This window comes from Dermochelys coriacea, chromosome 1 (genome assembly GCF_009764565.3).
Source record: "Dermochelys coriacea isolate rDerCor1 chromosome 1, rDerCor1.pri.v4, whole genome shotgun sequence".
Lineage (NCBI taxonomy): Eukaryota > Metazoa > Chordata > Testudines > Dermochelyidae > Dermochelys > Dermochelys coriacea.
In genome coordinates, this window is record NC_050068.2 from 216,838,391 (window position 1) to 216,858,010 (window position 19,620).

Sequence of the window (19,620 nt, forward strand, 5' to 3'; positions counted from 1 at the left end):
TAGTTATATGTTATATGTTCAATATGTTCAATATGTGCTAATAGTTGCCTTTAACAGGTGATAGCCCAAAGCAAGTTTAAAGAGTGTTTCTTATTCAATGCAATACCAGAAAAAATGGTCAGTTAATATGTAAGGTGACACAAGGTAAATTCTTTGGCAGCATGGTCATAAGCCTGATGGACGCTGGAGTTCCTGTCTACGCAGTCTTGTATGTGCACGCACACGCTGTATCTCCAACAAACTAGCAAAACAGACATGGGGAAAAGTTCCACTTCTGTTCAGTTAGGGGCAGTGGTGAGCTGAAGCCGGTTGTTAAATTTAGAAGCCCTTTTAGAACCGGTTGTTCCACGAAGGACAACCGGTTCTAAAAGGGCTTCTAAATTTAACCGGCCAAAAGTGGCGCCTTAGGCGCGTACTCCATGGGTGCTCCAGCCCTGGAGCATCCAAGGGGAAAATTTGGTGGGTGCAGAACATCCACCGGCAGCTTCCCACCCCACCCCCGACCCCTGCTCACCTTCGCTCCGCCACCTCCCCTGAACGCACCGCCCCGCTCTGTTCTCCGCGCCCTCCCGCAGATCAGCTGTTCGGCGGGAAGCCGGGGAGGGCTGAGAAGCAGGCCGCGGCTTCTCGCCGAACAGCTGATTTGCGGGAAGCCGGGGGCGAGGGGCGGAGAAGCAGAGCGGGGCGGTGCATTCAGGGGAGGAGGCGGAGGTGGAGTGGAGGTGAGCTGGCGCTGTGCGTGGGGCGGGGAGTTGCCGGTGGATGCTCCTCACCCACCAATTTTCCCCATGGGTGCTCCCGCCCCAGAGCACCCAGGGAGTTGGTGACTAAGGCGCCATTTTTGATGTGATCAGTGGGGGAGCGGCTGCTCCCCCTGCTCCCCTCCTGCTAAGCTCCCCCGCCCCTAGGAGCCAGAGGGACCTGCCGGATGCTTCCTGGGAGCTGCTCCAGGTAAGCACTGCCAGGACTCGCACCTCACCCCCCGGCAGCTCCCTCTGGCTCTTAGGGGTGGGGTGGGCACCCACTACGGTAGCCCACAAGACCCTCCTGCCTGGTTCTGGGGGCAATCAGAGGAGAGGGGAGGGGGGTGGATGGGGCAGGGGTCCGGGGGTGGCATCAAGGAACGTGGGGGGCTTGAATGGGGCAGGAGTCCCGGGGGGCAGGTATGGGCAACGACCCCCTCGTGGGGTGAGGAGGGAACCCGTTGTTAAGATTTTAGCAGCTCATCACTGGTTAGGGGTAGGGAAGAAATTAATTTTCTTGTTAAAGAGAAGAGGGCCATGAAACTGAATATAGGAGGCCTTCTTTCCACCAACAGTTTTGCTGTGGCAGTCTCAGTGCTGAGATCAGAAAGACAGGACAGCGATCAGCATCAAATGTCTTCCTATTCTAAAGACAATGTACAACTTTTCTCTGTGCCGATTTTCAGGTCCTAGAACAGCAATCTTGTGTCCTGAAACCTCACTTGGCCCAACCAACTGCTCCAAAATTAAATGTGCCCTTTCAGATTCATAAGGCCAAAAATTGGTGTTGAGCACCTTCAATCCCCACTGACTTCAACAGAAGAGGAATGAGTCTCCAAATGAGGAGGGGTGGAGAAAGAGACAGGAAATGCCTGTCTTCTTGCAAGACAAGTTTTTCATTTACCTCTCAGCGATTCTTTTCCATCTGCACTGCAGATGCTTTCATCCCTGGATTTAATCTCACTTTGTCTTGGAGTCTTTGCATCACATTTAATCCATCATATTGTATTATGTATGTGGTTGGGAAATTTATTATGATTTTTGCCATTTTATTAAAATCTTCATATGGTAGATCCAGCAGCTGGACACAGTAGAGACACATGGGCTTAGATCCATCCCTGGCATAACACTGCAGTTAAAACAAAGATAAACTGGGCCTGAGGTCTACATACAAGTAGCAATGCACTTTCTTTATAAAACCACTCACTGTTATGTTAAGTGCAGAGTGTTGACTAGTATTTATTTTTTTTATTTCATGTTTGTTTACGTGTGTGTATGCAAATTAAGTTGCTCAGTGGCACGCTCTGCATAAATAATTCTTTGCACACTAGAAGAATGTTAGGTGGGGAATGGGAAGTGAGAGATTGGGGTTCAGTTCCAGGTCCAGAAAGAAACTGAAACATGTTTTTGTTTGTTTCACTCAGATTTATATTTGTATAACTTAGAGTATTTTTATTCCTTATTTACTCAGGATCTGCAGTTTCTGAACTGGAGTGTCTGAAAGAGCCAGCAAACCTGGTGCAGGGATCAGCCACAGCCTGGTTCTCTGTCGTTGGTAAGTTTACTAATTCCCATGCTTAATTTCATACTGACTCTTGTGTCTCAGACACCAACTTCTGAACTTTGAGCTTGGCTCATTTCCCTTAGAAACTCACTGTCCTCGCTCAATACTGTGTGTAGCAAAGGGGACACCTACTCTCCAGTGAGGAGAAATGGATTTTCTGAACCTTATAGTATGTACAGACTGGGTGCTTTGGTGCACTGATTCCCTGTGTCTCCATCTCCAGACAATATCCTGGGCACAGCCATGCAGTACCTGCAGCAGCTCTTCCAGATGCCCTTCAGCTGCAGGGAGCAGAACTTGGTCCTGCTTGCCCCCAACATCTTTGTCCTGGACTATCTGAATAAGATAGGACAGCTGAATGAGGAGACTAAATCCAAGGCCATCGGATACTTAGCCAGCGGTGAGGGGCATTAGAGGATTCCTCCTTCTAATATGTGACTGGCTTTGCTGAAACAACTTCGCACCTCATGTCTTGGCATAGATGCAATACTGTTGCTCCAGTAACACAGATTTTAGGGCTAGTTACATTTGTGGCAGATCATGGCAATTTTTTTCATCAAATTATAATTCATGGAGAACACTTCCTTCTTCTGTTCCTATGTAGCTTTGTCACATTATCCAGGGCCAAATTATCTCTTCATTTGCAGTGCTGCAAGTCGGTTGATTTTCATAGGGTTGCTTTGGTGTAAATGGCAAAAGAATTTAGTCCCCAGTTGTTAGTTTATAAATCCTATGGAAAGCTGTTTGGAGACTGGGGTTTAACTGATGGCAAAAATGAAGTTTACCCTTCACCTAACTTTAAAAGCAGGGAATGGTTCAGTTTCCTCCTTGTGCTTTCAGGGTACCAGAAGCAGCTGTCTTACGAACACCCAGATAGATCCTACAGTGTCTTTGGAAGCAGAGATAAGGAAGGAAGAAACTCATGGTGAGAGCTGGGAATCTGTGAGGAGGCCGGGTTGAGCATTGTCTACATAGACTCCAATTTCTTATTTGAGCCTGCATGGTGGGAAAGGGATCTGAGCTGAGCTTTACTACTCCTGACTCATAGTAGATGCTCATGTCTCTGTGGTTTCCTTGCAGGCTCTCCGCCTTCATATATAAATCACTTGCACAAGCCAAATGCTACATCTATATTGTTGACAAGGTCCATTCTCAAACTCTGGTCTGGCTGGCAAGCAAACAGAAGCCAGACTGATGATTCCAAAATGCTGGGAAACTCTTCAATAACAACTTGAAGGTAATGTGTCTCTGCATATTCAGCCATTGCATATTTAGTGTAACCACTAAAAAATATTGTCCTTACCAAGCATATTTTGATCTACCACTGGGCTTGCTGGTGTGTGAAAAATACTCTAGGTTGAGTTCTGCTGTAACACCTGTTTAAATCTGGAGTAACTCCATTGACTTTCATCAGGATTTGGACTACCCCATCCAAGAGCAGAATAGGGCAATCAACTACATCCACACAGTCCAGCTAGAAATATTTTATAGCACATATATGTTGATATCAATGAAAACTGTATCTCTCACCATCTCTCCTGCACTCTGCCCACTAATTCATATCCACCAGGATTTAGTCTAACTTTCCAAACCTCTGATAAGTTTTTTAAAAAGCCATCATTTTAAAGTCAACCTGCCATGATCAAAACACTCAGTCTTCAGATGGACCAGATCTATGAATGCTGTGATTCTGGAGGTAAATTTGCTATTTGCAAATATGGTTGCCATCACAAATTCATGCTGATAGAACCTTTACCACACTGTTATTCTAAGTGGTGCATCCTGGCATCACACTCTTGACGTTGGGGCAGAGACAATGAAGATGTGGATTTTGGACAAACCTATAGAGTGGGTATCAGTGGTCCCCCCCTCCAGGCATACAATGGGTTAGTGAGATACTGTAAGAGGAAGTGGAGAAGATGAGTCCCTCTTTTCCTCCCCTGGACTGACTAGCTCGCTTTGTGTTATATTCAGGGAGGAGTATATGATGAGTTTTCACTCACAGCCTACATCACCATGGCTTTGCTCAATGCTGGACACCCTGGCTTGGTAAAGATTCCTTCACTGTAGTTATCAGCTGAAAATGTACTTCTGTCAATTTATCTTGCATTAAAATCATTACAGATTGTCTAGGCACTGGGAGTGATAACTTGTGAGGATGTACAGGAACATGCGTTCATTATCTGCTGGTAATGGAGAGGAGAAGCAACCATCCACTTTAACACATTCTGTTCATATTAATGGACTATTAACATACAGATCTAAGAGAGCATACAACTTATGGTGTATAGCTTGTTTTGTTCTGTTGATGCATGATCACTGTAATTCTAGTATGCATAGGAACTGCACCTCAAATACATCCAGGAAGCTAGCAATGTATTGACCAGTTTGAAATCCTCAGTAACAGCCCATCAACATATAAACAAAGATGGACCTACACCACAAAATTCAGATTTGGATCCAAATCAGGACTGTGCAGATCTAAGATTTGGGTTAAGCCCATTAGATAGGTAGTGATCAATTTCAAAATTCAGATCCAAATAAGGGTTCATATTGTCCTCATTCCCCCTTGGAATTGTTCATATCAGAGGTCTGGGTTCCAGCCTATCCCTACACACACTATAATATTCCATGTTGCTGTTTCATGTACTTTTCCTATTTGTATTTGAAGGTCTTTCCTTCATCTGGCCCTTTGTGTTCTGCAGTGAAGTATTTGGACCAAATTCAGACCTGTCAAAATCTTCTCCAGCAAGTCCTTCGGAAGGAGCTTTCAAGTGGACTGCAAGAACCACCTGCTGCTCCTGTCTGATATTTTGAGAAATTACAGCGTGGAAGTGAATGGCCATGGCTGTGTCTATGTGCAGCACAGAGATCCCCAGCCCACTGCCCCCACTGTGGGGCAGCTCCACCCAGTAATGAACCATTCTTCTTTCTCTTTCCTGTTTTTGTGGCTTGTTCATTCTTTCTTTGTGTCCTTTATTCTTTGTTTCATTTATTTTATTCTCTTGGGTTTTGTTTATTCTTCCACTCTCTCTTTTGTTCCTTTCTCTTTCATTCTTTTATGTATTGTGTTCCAGGGTATATCTACACTATGAAATTAGGTCGAATTTATAGAAGTCGGTTTTGTAGAAAGCGTTTTTATACAGTCGAGTGTGTGTGTCCCAACACAAATGCTCTAAGTGCATGTAGTCAGCGGACTGTGTCCACAGTACCGAGGCAACCATCAACTTCCGGAGCTTTGCACTGTGGGTAGCTATCCCACAGTTCCCGCAGTCTCCACTGCCCATTTGAATTCTGGGTAGAAATCCCGGTACCTGATGGGGCTAAAACATTGTCACAGGTGGTTCTGGCTACATATTGTCAGGCGCCCGTTCCCTCCCTCCCTCCGTAAAAGCAAAGGCAGACAATCGTTTTGTGCCTTTTTTCTTGAGTTACCTGTGCAGATGCCATACCACAGCAAGCATGGAGCCTGCTCAGCTAACCGTCACCATATGTCTCCTGGGTGCTGGCGGACATGGTACTGCATTGCTACACAGCAGCAGTTTATTGCCTTTTGGCAGCAGACAGTGCAGTATGACTGGTAGCCGTCGTTGACGTAGTCCTGGGTGCTCTTTTAACTGGGCACCTGGGCAAACATGGGAGTGACTCAGCCAGGTCATTTCCCTTGTTACGTCTCATGGCGATTGAGTCCTACCGGCAGTACACCGTCTTTTAATCTGCAGCCAGCAGAAGATGATGGCCAGCAGTCATACTGCACCATCTTCTGCTGAGCACCCAGGAGGTGATGATGGCTAGCGGTAGTACTGCACAGTCTGCTGCTAGCAAGATGTATAAAGATAGATGAAGTGGCTCAAAACAAGAACTAGACCAGATTTGTTTTGTATTCATTTTCTCCTCCCTCCCTCTATGAAATCAATGGCCTGCTAAACCCAGTTTTGAGTTCTATCCTTGAGGCAGCCATTCAGTTTCTCGCAAAGCCACCCCCTTTGTTGATTTTAATTCCCTGTAAGCTGACCCTGTAAGCCATGTCGTCAGTCGCCCCTCTCTCCATCAGGGCAACAGCAGACTATCGTTCTGTGCCTTTTTTCTGTGCAGACGCCATACCATGGCAAGTATGGAGCCCGCTCAGTTCACTTTGGCAATTAGGAGCACATTAAATACCACACGCATTATCCAGCAGTATATGCAGCACCAGAACCTGGCAAAGCGAAACTGGGCAAGTAGGTGACGTCAGCGCGGTTACGAGAGTGATGAGGACATGGACACAGACTTCTCTCAAAGCACGTACCCTGGCAATGTGGGCATCATGGTGCTAATGGGACAGGCCCATGCAGTGGAACGCCAATTCTGGGCCCGGGAAACAAGCACAGACTGGTGGGACCGAATAGTGTTGCAGGTCTGGGATGACTCCCAGTGGCTGAGAAACTTTTGCATGCGTAAGGGCACTTTCATGGAACTTTGTGACTTGCTTTCCCCTGCCCTGAGGCGCAAGAATACCAAGATGAGAGCAGCCCTCACAGTTGAGAAGCGAGTGGCAATAGCCCTGTGGAAGCTTGCAACGCCAGACAGCTACCGGTCAGTCGGGAATCAATTTGGAGTGGGCAAATCTACTGTGGGGGCTTGTTGATGCAAGTAGCCAACGCAATCAAAGATCTGCTGATATCAAGGGTAGTGACCCTGGGAAATGTGCAGGTCATAGTGGATGGCTTTGCTGCAATTGGATTCCCTAACTGTGGTGGGGCCATAGATGAAACCCATATCCCTATCTTGGCACCGGAGCACCAAGCCAGCGAGTACATAAACCGCAAGGGGTACTTTTCAATAGTGCTGCAAGCACCAGTGGATCACAAGGGACGTTTCACCAACATCAACGTGGGATGGCCAGGAAAGGTACATGATGCTCGCATCTTCAGGAACTTTGGTCTGTTTCAAAAGCTGCAGGAAGGGACTTTCTTCCCAGACCACAAAATAACCGTTGGGGATGTTGAAGTGCCTATAGTTATCCTTGGAGATCCAGCCTACCCCTTAATGCCATGGCTCATGAAGCCATACATAGGCAGCCTGGAGAGTAGTCAGGAGCTGTTCAACTACAGGCTGAGCAAGTGCAGAATGGTGGTACAATGTGCATTTGAACGTTTAAAAGTGTGCTGGCGCCATTTACTGACTCGGTTAGACCTCAGCGAAACCAATATTCCCACTGTTATTACTGTTTGCTGTGCGCTCCACAATATCTGTGAGAGTAAGGGGGAGATGTTTATGGCGGGGCAGGAGGTTGAGGCAAATCGCCTGGCTGCAGGTTACACACAGCCAGACACCAGGGCGATTAGAAGAGCACAGGAGGGTGCGGCGCGCATCAGAGAAGCTTTGAAAACCAGTTTCATGACTGGCCAGGCTACGGTGTGAAAGTTCAGTTTGTTTCTCCTTGATGAAACCCCCCGTCCCTTGGTTCACTTTACTTCCCTGTAAGCTAACCACCTCCCCACCTCTCTTCGATCACCGCTTGCAGAGGCAATAAAGTCATTGTTGCTTCACATTCATGCATTCTATATTAATTCATCACACAAATAGGGGGATAATTACCAAGATAGCCCAGGAGGGGTGGTGGAGGAGGGAAGGACAAGGCCACACAGCACTTTAAAAGTTTAAAACTTATTGAATGCCAGCCTTCTGTTACTTGGGCAGTCCTCTGGGGTGGAGTGGCTGGGTGGCCAGAGGCCCCCCCACCGCGTTCTTGGCCATCTGGGTGAGCAGGCTATGGAACTTGGGGAGGAAGGCAGTTGGTTACACAGGGGCTGTAGCAGCGGTCTGTGCTCCAGCTGCCTTTCCTGCAGCTCAACCATATGGTGGCGCACATTAGTTTGATCCTCCAGCAGCCTCAGCATTGAATCCTGCCTCCTGTCATCATGCTGCCGCCTCCTATCATCTTCAGCTCTCTCTTCAGCCTGCCACTTAGTCTCTTCAGCCCGCCACCTCTCCTCCCGGTGATTTTGTGCTTTCCTGCACTCTGACATTGTCTGCCTCCATGCATTCATCTGTGCTCTGTCAGTATGGGAGGACAGCATGAGTTCAGAGAACATTTCATTGCGAATGCGTTTTTTTCGCCTTCTAATCTTCGCTAGCCTCTGGGAAGGAGAAGATCCTGTGATCCTTGAAACACATGCAGCAGGTGGAGGAAAAGAAAGGGACAGTGGTATTTGAAAAGACACATTTTATAGAACAATGGGTACACTCTTTCACAGTAAACCTTGCTGTTAACATTACATACATAGCACATGTGCTTTCGTTACAAGGTCGCATTTTGCCTCCCCCCACCGCGTGGCTAACAGCGGGGAACATTTCTGTTCAGCCATAGGCAAACAGCCCAGCAGGAATGAGCATCTCTGAATGTCACCTTAAGAAAAGCACCCTATTTCAACCAGGTGACCATGAATGATATCACTCTCCTGAGGATAATACAGAGAGATAAAAAACGGATGTTGTTTGAACGCCAGCAAACATACACTGCAATGCTTTGATACACTACAATGATTCCCAAGTACGTGCTACTGGCCTGGAGTGGTAAAGTATCCTACCATGGTGGACGGAATAAGTCTGCCCTCCCCAGAAACCTTTTGCAATGGCTTTGGGAGTATAGCCAGGAGAGCTACGAATGCCAGGGCAAATTAATCATTAAACATGCTGGCTTTTAAACCTTGTATAGTATTTTAAAAGGTACACTCACCAGAGGTCCCTTCTCCACCTGGTGGGTCTGGGAGGCAGCCTTGGGTGGGTTTGGGGGGGTACTGGCTCCAGGTCCAGGGTGAGAAACAGTTCCTGGCTGTCGGGAAAACCAGTTTCTCCGCTTGTTTGCTGTGAGCTATCTACGACCTCATCATCATTGTCTTCCTCATCCCCAAAACCTGCTTCCGTGTTGCCTCCATCTCCATTGAAGGAGTCAAACAACACGGCTGGGGTAATGGTGGCTGAACCCCCTAAAATGGCATGCAGCTCATCATAGAAGCGGCATATTTGGGGCTTTGACCCGGAGCAGCCGTTCGCCTCTCTGGTTTTCTGGTAGGCTTGCCTCAGCTCCTTAAGTTTCACGCGGCATTGCTTTGGGTCCTTGTTATGACCTCTGTCCTTCATGCCCTGGGAGATTTTGACAAATGTTTTGGCATTTTGAAAACAGGAACATAGTTCTGATAGCACGGATTCCTCTCCCCATACAGCGATCAGATCCTGTACCTCCCATTCAGTCCATGCTGGAGCTCTTTTGCGATTCTAGGACTCCATCATGGTCACCTCTGCTGATGAGTCTGCATGGTCACCTCTGCTGATGAGCTCTGCATGGTCACCTGCGGCTTGCCACACTGGCCAAACAGGAAATTGAAATTCAAAAGTTTGCGGACCTTTTCCTGTCTACCTGGTCAGTGCATCTGAGTTGAGAGTGCTGTCCAGAGCAGTCACAATGGAGCACTCTGGGATAGCTCCCGGAGGCCAATACCATCTAATTGCGTCCACAGTACCCCAAATTCAACCCAGCAAAACCGATTTCAGTGCTAATCCTCTTGTCGGGGGTAGAGTAAGGAAATCGATTTTAAGAGCCCTTTAAGTTGAAAAAAAGGGCTTCATCCTGTGGACGGGTGCAGGGTTACATTGATTTAACGCTGCTAAATTCGACCTCAACGCCTATAGACCAGGACCCAGTATAGACCAGGACCCAGTGTTTCCTTCACTTTTCTGAGGGAACTTTCCTTCCTGAGATCTTGGGTCCAATTCTGCACCCAGAAGTAGGTGTGTTTCTAACTGAAAACTCTGCCAATTGCACTCTATTGCGCTGTCTTTGATTTTCCTCTTTCCCAGGCTGTGAGATTTCTGAGAGGCATTAAAAGTAATGGATTGTGTCTCTGATGCAGATGCAACCCTTACCCTGGAGTCACTGTGTGGTAGTATTTGAGTCACAAGTGAAGCATTTTGGGAGCTGAATTACTGATGTGGAAAATAGAGGATAGATGCAGATCTGTCGTAAAGGTGTTTGAGAACTGCCACTGCATTAAATGGAGTATGGGAGTGATTGGGGTTTTATTGTCAAGATTATTTTCCCTTTTTTCTAGATAATTCTGAATACAACATCCTTGTGCCTGAGAAGACATCTGGGTTCTCTTTCTCTCTCTCTCTCTCTGTGCAGACAGTGAATGCTTCCTGCACAGCTGATGTGCCAGCAAAGTTTGACCTTGTCGTTTCAGCCAGGTAACCTCCCCTCACTGCCCCAGCTCCCTGAATGACAAGAATCAGCTGACTGGGAAAGGGGTGAGGAGGAGGGTTTTAAAACAAGGCTGGCCCCTGTGATTGTGAGCATAGGACATGGCTTCTCCTACCCTGAAAACCCAGGTGTCAAGGTTCCTTCCCCACTCTGAACTCTAGGGTACAGATGTGGGGACCTGCATGAAAACCTCCTAAGCTTACTTTTACCAGCTTAGGTTAAAACTTCCCCAAGGTACAAACTATTTTACCCTTTGCCCTTGGACTTCCACTGCCACCACCAAACGTTTGACTGGGTTTACTGGGAAAGCATTGTTTGGGAACATCTTTCCCCCCAAAATCCTCACCAAAACCTCACACCCCCCTGCCTGGGGAAGGCTCGATAAAAATCCTCACCAATTTGCATTGGTGAATACAGACCCAAACCCTTGGATCTTAAGAACAATGAAAAAAGCATTCAATTTCTTACAAGAAGAATTTTAATATAAGAAAAGGTAAAAAGAATCACCTCTGTAAAATCAGGATGGTAAATACCTTACAGGGAAATTAGATTCAAAACACAGAGAATCCCTCTAGGCAAAACCTTAAGTTACAAGACAGACACAAAGACAAGAATATTCATTCTATTCAGCACAGTCTAATTTCTCAGCCATTTAAAGAAATCATAATCTAACGCATATCTAGCTAGATTACTTACTAAGTTCTAAGACTCAATTCCTGTTCTGTCCCTGGCAAAAGCATCACACAGACAGACACAGACCCTTTGTTTTTCCCTCCCTCCAGCTTTGAAAGTATCTTGTCTCCTCATTGGTCATTGTGGTCAGGTGCCAGCGAGGTTATCCTAGCTTCTTAACCCTTTACAGGTGAAAGGATTTTTCCTCTGGCTAGGAGGGATTTTAAAGGTGTTTACCCTTCCCTTTATATTTATGACACCAGGTCTTAATGAATGGGCCTAAAGGAGATTCTCCACTAGCTGTTAGCAGTATTGGGCCTAGGATACACAGCTAAGCATTTCTGATTCCATCCAACAATGCCCTGCAGTGTGCATATACACTAGACAGTTGAGTACAGTGTTAGTGCCGTTTTATAATGGGGATGATTCACATTTCCTCCCTGCACCCCTTTAGCCACATGGTGGTTGTTTGGATGCGTACAAACCGCAATGTGCAAATAAGCAATGAATCATTTAAATGGCAGTTGCCATTGCAGCAGCCACGGTAAGTACGCTGGGGTTCTCTCCAGCCACAGCCCTGTGATGCCTGAGTCCCCTGAAGCACTCTCTCCTGCTGAGACACCTGTTGCCTGTTCCTGATGCCGGGACCTCTCCCCAAATGCAAGTCCAACAGTTTGGGATCGTGTCCCTGTGACTAGGAATATAAAAAACACTCAGAACATTAGTTCCCTCACCTTGCATGGAACTTATGCTTCATGGCAACACCCTTTCTGTCTCTAGGTATTTATAAAAAGAAAAGGAGTACTTGTGGCACCTTAGAGACTAACAAATTTATTTGAGCATAAGCTTTCGTGAGCTTATGAAGTGAGCTCCGATGAAGTGAGCTGTAGCTCACGAAAGCTTATGCTCAAATAAATTTGTTAGTCTCTAAGGTGCCACAAGTACTCCTTTTCTTTTTGCGAATACAGACTAACACAGCTGCTACTCTGAAACTAGGTATTTATAGAGCACCAGCACCACAGAAACTAGATGCTGTATTATTAGACCTCCTCTCCATGCCCAGTCCCTCTCACGCACTTTTGCTTCTTACTGCCCTGTCTCTCTCCTCCATGTAATCAGAGCTTGGTCTACACAAGAAAACTAAGTCAGTTTAACTATGTTGCTCAGGAGTATGAAAAATCTGCACCCCTGAGAAGTGTAGTTAAGCTGACCTAAACCCAGGTGTAGATAGCTATCTAGCCTGTTGGGGAAGTGGATTATCTACACCAATGGGAGAACTCCTCCCGTCAGCATAATAGTGTCTACATGGAAGCACTGCAGTGCTGCAGCTGTGCCACTGTAGTGTGTTAAGTGCAGACATACTCTAAGAAGTCAAAATGGAACAGGTAAATCAGAAAGGTCTTGTGCTCTGGAGCAGAACGTATCATTGTTATTCCTCAACATTCATGGTCCAGATTGATCTTGTCTCTCTCATTGCAGTTATGCCGGGAAGTGCAATAGCTCCAGCATTGTTGATGGCAAGATGCTCTTAGGCTTTGTCCCTGTCGGATCATCCCTGTGGAAGGTAAAGGATGGGAGTGAGGTCAATAAATCACCCCATGGGCAGAGGGGGTTACAGTCTGTTATACCCTGGGCTGGATAAAAGGAGAGGACCAGGCCAGCCAACCAGTGTTCTGAGCCATGCGGGCATTCACTGGAGCCCACCTGGCTCAGGGACACATTGCCATCCCCTTCATTACATACAACCAGTAATCCACTTAATGAAACAAACATTATACTCAAGCTGTGTGTGGATGCCTGACAAATTGCTACTGACTAGCTTAGGCCAAATATATACACACATACACCTAGGGCCAGTTTTTGTGTGTGTGTATGTGTTACAGCACCCCCCGCTTCCCCCACCCAAGGACAGATTTTTAAAGGTATTTAGGTTCCTAGTGGGACATTCAAAAGAACCTAGCTCCCATTAAAATCAGTAGGAATCAGGTACTTAAGCACTTTAGAAAAATTCACTTGGGCACCTGCCCATCTGCATTCTTAGATGCCTAAATATCTCTGACAATCTGCCACCTAGTGATTATTATGCAGTTTCCACCTTGGCTGTTACACAACACTGGTTCCATGGTAATAGAGCTGCCAATACTTGCACCAGTTAAGAATGTGGTAGGTGTTTACTGACATCATGTGGCCATTTCTGCAGGTTCTGGGATGTCTTTTGTGTTAATAAATGGAATCTCTCTCCTTTTCCCTTGTTTCAAGCTTCAGGGTGATCGTATGCTGATGCAGGTGGAAACCAAGAACAACTGTGACCTCTTCAACTTGGAGAGTGTAAATCTGAGTAAGTCTGTAAGTGGTAGTTTATCTTGACTTTTTTGTGTATATTTTATAAAACTGTTTTCCCCTAAGACCAAAAGTCTTAACACGGCAATTGTAAAGCAACCAAGTCAAGTGAACAGGGACTCTGGGCAGATGGTATCATACAAGGTAAGCAGTCATGTGTTTGGGACTCACTTTAGGGGTCTTTGGTGGAAAGAAATTGATATTTTAAAAGAAAATAATCTGACAAGCTTGTCTGTCCTTCCATTCCCAGGCCTCACAGAAAAATATCACTTTCTCTTTCGAGCAAGAATTTCCTGTGTTCAACATCAAACCAGCTTCAGTGCTGATCTATGATCACTATGAAATAGGTAGGAGGCCTGGCTGAGATCCTTGTCTATTTCCACTAAGATAGATGGTATTTGTTTACATGCTACTACTCTTGCCTTAATACATATTGACTGGGGGAGGGCACTCTCAGCTTTTATATTGGATGTTAACCTCATGTCCCTCCCAGATGGGACCAGTAGATACCTTGGAACTCGCCAGACACTGCCTGTATATTGTAGCTCAGCTTTGGGAATGGATCAGTCTGAAATGGGGAGATTGCAATGGTGTTTCATCAAAAGTTTAGGGACTTATTGAACATATCAAATGCTGACCATGAGTTTATAGATCAGCCATGAAGACAGGTCATTCTGAAATAAGGGATTCTTTAAGTTCTCAAAGATGTTTGTGAGCTGAGAAGTTTCTGTAACTGGGGCAGGGGACACTCATTGAGGATATGGAATATTTTGATTGAATGTGTTTGGGTTTCTTCTTTTGTAGATGAACATGTTCTTGCTGAGTACAGCACAGCCTGTGGTCAGACATCTCACTCTGAAAGCAGCTACAAGTCTGCACCAGATAGAGCAAATTGTGAGTGGTACTCTCCATAGAGTACAATAAGAATGGGAGATGACAAGGCTGTGGGGGAAAGTGGACAAGAGACTGGGTGACGTTATCCAAATGAAAGGGAGAGCTGTTCAGAACCTGAGGGCTCTGATGTACTTTGTAAGAAATTTGAAATAGTGTAGTGGGATGGATTTCACTGGAAAAATATACAAGATTTTGTAGATGTTGAGCTTGGAAACAGATCCCTTCACCGTGAAAATGACCCACTTTCTGATTAGAAAATGGCCCCATCGGGAGCGGTGGGGGGGCGTGTTTCAAAAGCAGCTAAATGACTTAGGACCGCATATGATATTGAAAGTTAGTGGGACATGTGCTCCTGAGGTGCTTCTGGAAATCCCACCCATCAGCTGAGGTGACTCCGGAATTGGAACTCTTGCATATACAGGATTTGAAACTTCATGTGGTGCTGGTGTTGTAACAGCCACTTCAGGGAGTTTTCTGGAAAAGTAAAACTTGTGGGGAGTGAAACTTGGTGAAAATGTCTGTGCTTAATTCTGCAGTTAAATTTTCATCTGTTTCATGCAGCTGCAGTGGTTTGTAGAGCAGGAGAAGAAAGGCAGAGGGATTAAGTATGGTTTTGTCCTCCTGGCAGAACCAGAATTGGCACACACACACACACACACACACACACACACAAATCCTCTGAAGTCAATAGAGTTACAGCAGTGAAGGAGAGAGGATGGGTCATGGGGCCAAACAGGCTGATGTTTCATTGGTCCCACAAGGAACTGACAGAAACCCCCTTTCAGGACAGGCCTGTTGTCATTCTGTACAACTAACCATCATTTTCTGGGGAGAAAATTGAGCTATACAAAAAAAAAATCCCCATTTTCATCATTCTCATTTTTTTCTTGTTGGTTTTTTTTTTCCTCACAGGACAAACCCAGACTGAGAAAAGAAGCCAGAGCATTTATTTCCCCTCTTTCCTTCTGCAATCCTTCCGCTACTACTTGTAGGTAAATGTTACATTTATAGCATGTAGTCAATCAGGTTGTGACTGTGCAGAAGGTAACTTGGCTCAATTTCAGCCCCAGCCTGCATGTTCCTTCATACTCTCCCTCCAGACTTATATAGACACCCTCTACCCTGCTTCCACACTGACTGAGAACAATAGTTGGAAATATAGCATATAATATTCCCTGTAATAATCAAATTCCATGTGTCTGGGTCCTGATTATCTGGTCTTTGCTCACTGAAGCATGATTATCACTTGTTGACCAAGCAAAGTCAGGCCCTACATTCAACTTCATGGAGTTTATTTGTCTGTAATGTGATAACTTTCTCACACTTTTGACTGGTGTGAGAAAAATCAGGCCTACAGCATGCCGCTGTGGTGCTGCAAGCAAAGGAATTTCTCTAGTGCCTCTGCAGCTAGCTACACAAATCATAAACAATAGTTCAATATATGCTTTCTCTCACATTGGTGTACAGCTCAGCCTCAGTAAGCAATGAAGTATGTAACTAGTTCGAGCTAATGCCAATTTTATAGAGCCAGTGACCAAGACAATAACAGAAGGGCAATGGAGTTGTGGAAGGGTCATGGACTGATAGTCAGGACTACTGTGGACAAGATGAAATGCAAAAATCTGCTGCATAGTTCTGTAAATGCAAGCTGTTATTCCAAAGCTGGACTTCCTGTACAGCTCTGCCAAGGCCCCTCAGTCCTGCCCTACAGCCCTCCTGCTATTCCAACCCTGGGCTCCCCACACAGCTCTGCCAATGCCCCTCAGTCCTGTCCTGCAGCCCCTTGCTTTTCCAGCCCTGGGCATAGGTGGCGAGTTATATGAGCCCATTGTGCCCATGCTCCACCAATATGCAGAAGCATAAGCCCAGCTCCACCAATATGTGGGGCTCCGCTGCAGGCCCTGCGCCCAGGGTCCTGGCTGCCTCCTGGGGCTCTGCTGCTGGCCCTATGCCCACCCCCAGCTGTGACCCCAGCCTTGGCCCCCCCCTTGGAGACATGGCCCTGCTCCTGGCCCCAGCCCCGGGTAAGGATATATATTGGCTAACAAGGCAGGTGTGGTGGGTAGGATTTGGACCTGTTTTGGGCACCACCAAAAATTATACAAACCTGCCACCCATGGCCATGGGCTCCCCACACAGCTCTGCCAGTGCCCCTCAGTCCTGCCCTGCAGCCCCCCTGATATTCCAGTGCTGGGCTCCCCACACAGCTCTGCCAATGCCCCTCAGTCCTGCTCTGCAGCCCCCTAATATTCCAGTCCTGGATTCTTCACACAGCTCGGCCCAAAACTTCTTTAGAAGTACCAAGGATACTGAGATGTGGGTTTGTAGGAGAAAAAGCAGCTGAATTTTTCAGGTTACAGAGAGGCAGGATGAGAACAATAGCACTATACAGAATCCTTCCACAGATTAAACCCTCCAGCTCTTAAGCAAAGTAAGCCATTAAGGGATAAGAGGGAAGGTTCTCTGATGGATCAGTAACTGGTTAAAAGACAGGAAACAAAGGATAGGAAGAAACGGTCAGTTTTCAGAATGGAGAATGGTGTCCCCCAGGAATATGTATTGGCAACAGTGCTGTTCAATGTACTCATAAATAGTTTGGAAATAAGGGTAAACAGTGAGGTGGCAAAATTTGCAGACGATACAAAATTATTCAGGATAGTTAAGTCCAAAGCTGACTGCAAAGAGTTACAAGGGCATCTCACAAAACTGGATGACTGGACAAAAAATGGCAAATGGAAATTCAATGTTGATGAATGCAAAATAATGCACATTGGAAGACCTAATCCCAACTAACATACAAACTGATGAAGTCTAAATTAGCAGTTTACCACTCAAGAAAAAGATCTTGGAATCACTGTGGATAGTTCTCTGAAAACATCCACTCAGTGTGCAGCAGAAGTCAAAAAAGTAACAATGTTAAACCATTAGGAAAGGGATAGATAATAAAACAGCAAATATCATAAAGCAATTCTACTTCTAATCTGTGGTACTCCTATACCTTAAATACTGCATGCAGTTCTAGTTGCCCCATCTCAAAAAAGATATATTGGAATTGGAAAAGGTACAGAGAAGGGCAACAAAAATGATTAAGGGTATGGAACAGCTTCCGTCTGAGGAGAGATTTAAAAGACTGGCACCGTTGAGATTGGAAAAGAGACGACTAAGGGAGTATCTGATAGAGTCTATAACATCATGACTGGTGGGGAGAAAGTGAATAAGGAAGAGTGATTTACGCTGTCATATCACACAAGAACTAGGGGTCACCCAATGAAATTAATAGGCAGCAGGTTTAAAACAAACAAAAGAAGTATTGTCTCACACAACGGACACTCAGCCTGTGGAACTCATTGCCAGGTGATGCTGTGAAGGCCAAAAGTATAACTGGGTTAAAAAAAGAATGAGATAAATTGCTGGAGGACAGGTCCATCAATGGCTAACAGCCGAGATGGTCAGGGATGCAATCCCATGCTCTGAGTGTCCCTAGCCCCTGATTGTGAGAAGCTCAGCATGGACAACAGGGGATGAATCACTTGGTAATTGCCCTGTTCTGTTCATTTCCCTCTGAAACACCTGGCACTGGCCACTAGCAGAAGACAGGACTTCTGAGCTTCCTGTCCATTAACCCTGCTGCCTCACTGAAGTGGACTCTTCTCAGCATTGCAAACCCCTGCCAGTGATCAAAATTCTGGCCCAAATTCTAATAGTCACTATAACTACTCTTATTTATTCATTGGTTCAGGCCATAGGTTTGCACCATGGAGTCCATCCCAGTGTTGTGCAGGATGGAATGTGCTGAGAGCCACGCGGTGAGGGACTGGAGTTCTGGGTGGGTGGGTGGACCTCTCTCACTCCCAATAGGCACCAGAATGAAAGGGCTACAGAACCCACTGGCATAATGTCTGGCCCCAGCAGGGGTGCTGGAACAATTTGTATAGCGAGGGTGCTGAGAACCACTGAGCCAAACTGTAAACCCTGGATATAATGGAAACCACTTCAAGTCAGGGGGTGCAGCAGCACCCCCAGCATCCACAGTTCCAGCACCATTAGGCCCCAGGGAAGCTGACGCAAAGGCAACCTGTATGTCCTTGCTGGATTTCCTGGTTGTTTATTCCGTCAGAACAAAGGTGACATGGGACCCTGCAGTAAGTCAGTGCCTCAGTTGTACATATGCTGCTGGTTGCTCTGTTGTTTGGCTCAAATCCACTCTGCTCCCCATGGCCCTTGTTGTAACAAAGCCAAGTCATTAAGTGATGAATCAGCAAATTCTGTTCTGTCCCACTTTCCAAATCCTCTGTTATTTGCTCACTGCTTTCCTGTCTTCTCCTAAACTCCCACTCTGTCAATGTGCTCAGCAAATAGAGGGTGTTGGAAATCGCCAGGGGAAAGTTCTTCCAGGGGAAAATGATGATTAATCAAAACCAAAATGTTCCCTGGTACTAGTAGATCTAGATGAAACATTCAGTGGAAACCTGCCTGCTTTTTCTGCTAGCTCATCACCAGCCTCCCGTGGCTCCTCACCTGAGGAGCTGGCTGGAGCCTCTGCTTCCAGGGCTCCTCAGACAGCTCTGAGTGCATCCCTTGGCCCAGAGTCAGCCAGCCCAGGAAGCCAAATGAATAGGGAGTCAGGCAGCCCCTGGAGCAAGTAGTTAAATTCTGGCTTGGTTCTCCCCAAAGGGAATGTTTCCTCCTTGAGAAAAATTTAAAATTTTTCACCTTCTGTCTTTGCTCAGGACAAAAGAGTTTTGTTTTGTTCTGTTCAAAACAATTTTTCCAAGAAAGGGAGACTGTTTTTCAGCCACTACGACAAATGGTCTATGCTTAATGCCAGCCAGGACACAGCTTCTTTCCCCCACACATGAAAGTTCAGGCTTGTCAATTAGACCCTAAAAGCCCCACCATGGTGTGGAAAAGGGGTCCCACAAGCTTTATCCAGAGACATACCTCAATCCTGCCCTGCAGTCCCCCTTCTAGTCCAGCCCTGGGCTCCCCACATAGCTCAGATGAGGCCCCTGAGTCCTGCCCTGCAGTCTGCTGTTCATACATTCTAAGGCCAGAAGGGACAATTGTGATCACCTGCTCTGACTTCATGTCTAACGCAGGTTGTAGATGATTTTTTTGAACTAGTGCATGTCTTTTAAAAAATCCAATCTTGATTTAAAAATTGC

The 19,620-nt window shown here is 46.1% G+C and overlaps 1 protein-coding gene across 7 annotated transcripts in view; it reads left to right on the forward strand.

Annotated features, from left to right (window-relative positions):
• Positions 1-922: 922 nt before the first annotated feature.
• Positions 923-19,620, forward strand: part of LOC119860433 (alpha-2-macroglobulin-like) — an 81,263-nt gene continuing 62,565 nt past the window's right edge. Inside the window, exons 1-11 of one of the 7 annotated variants that reach the window (XM_043513902.1) lie at positions 923-951; positions 2,215-2,298; positions 3,148-3,232; positions 3,388-3,544; positions 4,979-5,219; positions 10,401-10,536; positions 12,701-12,785; positions 13,481-13,559; positions 13,812-13,908; positions 14,366-14,455; positions 15,368-15,447. The gene's annotated coding sequence lies outside the window, so the exon portion shown is untranslated. Of the gene's footprint in view, positions 952-2,214; positions 2,299-2,530; positions 2,708-3,105; positions 3,233-3,387; positions 3,545-4,978; positions 5,220-10,400; positions 10,537-12,700; positions 12,786-13,480; positions 13,560-13,811; positions 13,909-14,365; positions 14,456-15,367; positions 15,448-19,620 lie in introns of those variants that run through there. The other 6 variants (XM_043513914.1, XM_043513904.1, XM_043513913.1 and 3 more) reach the window with 6 other exon arrangements.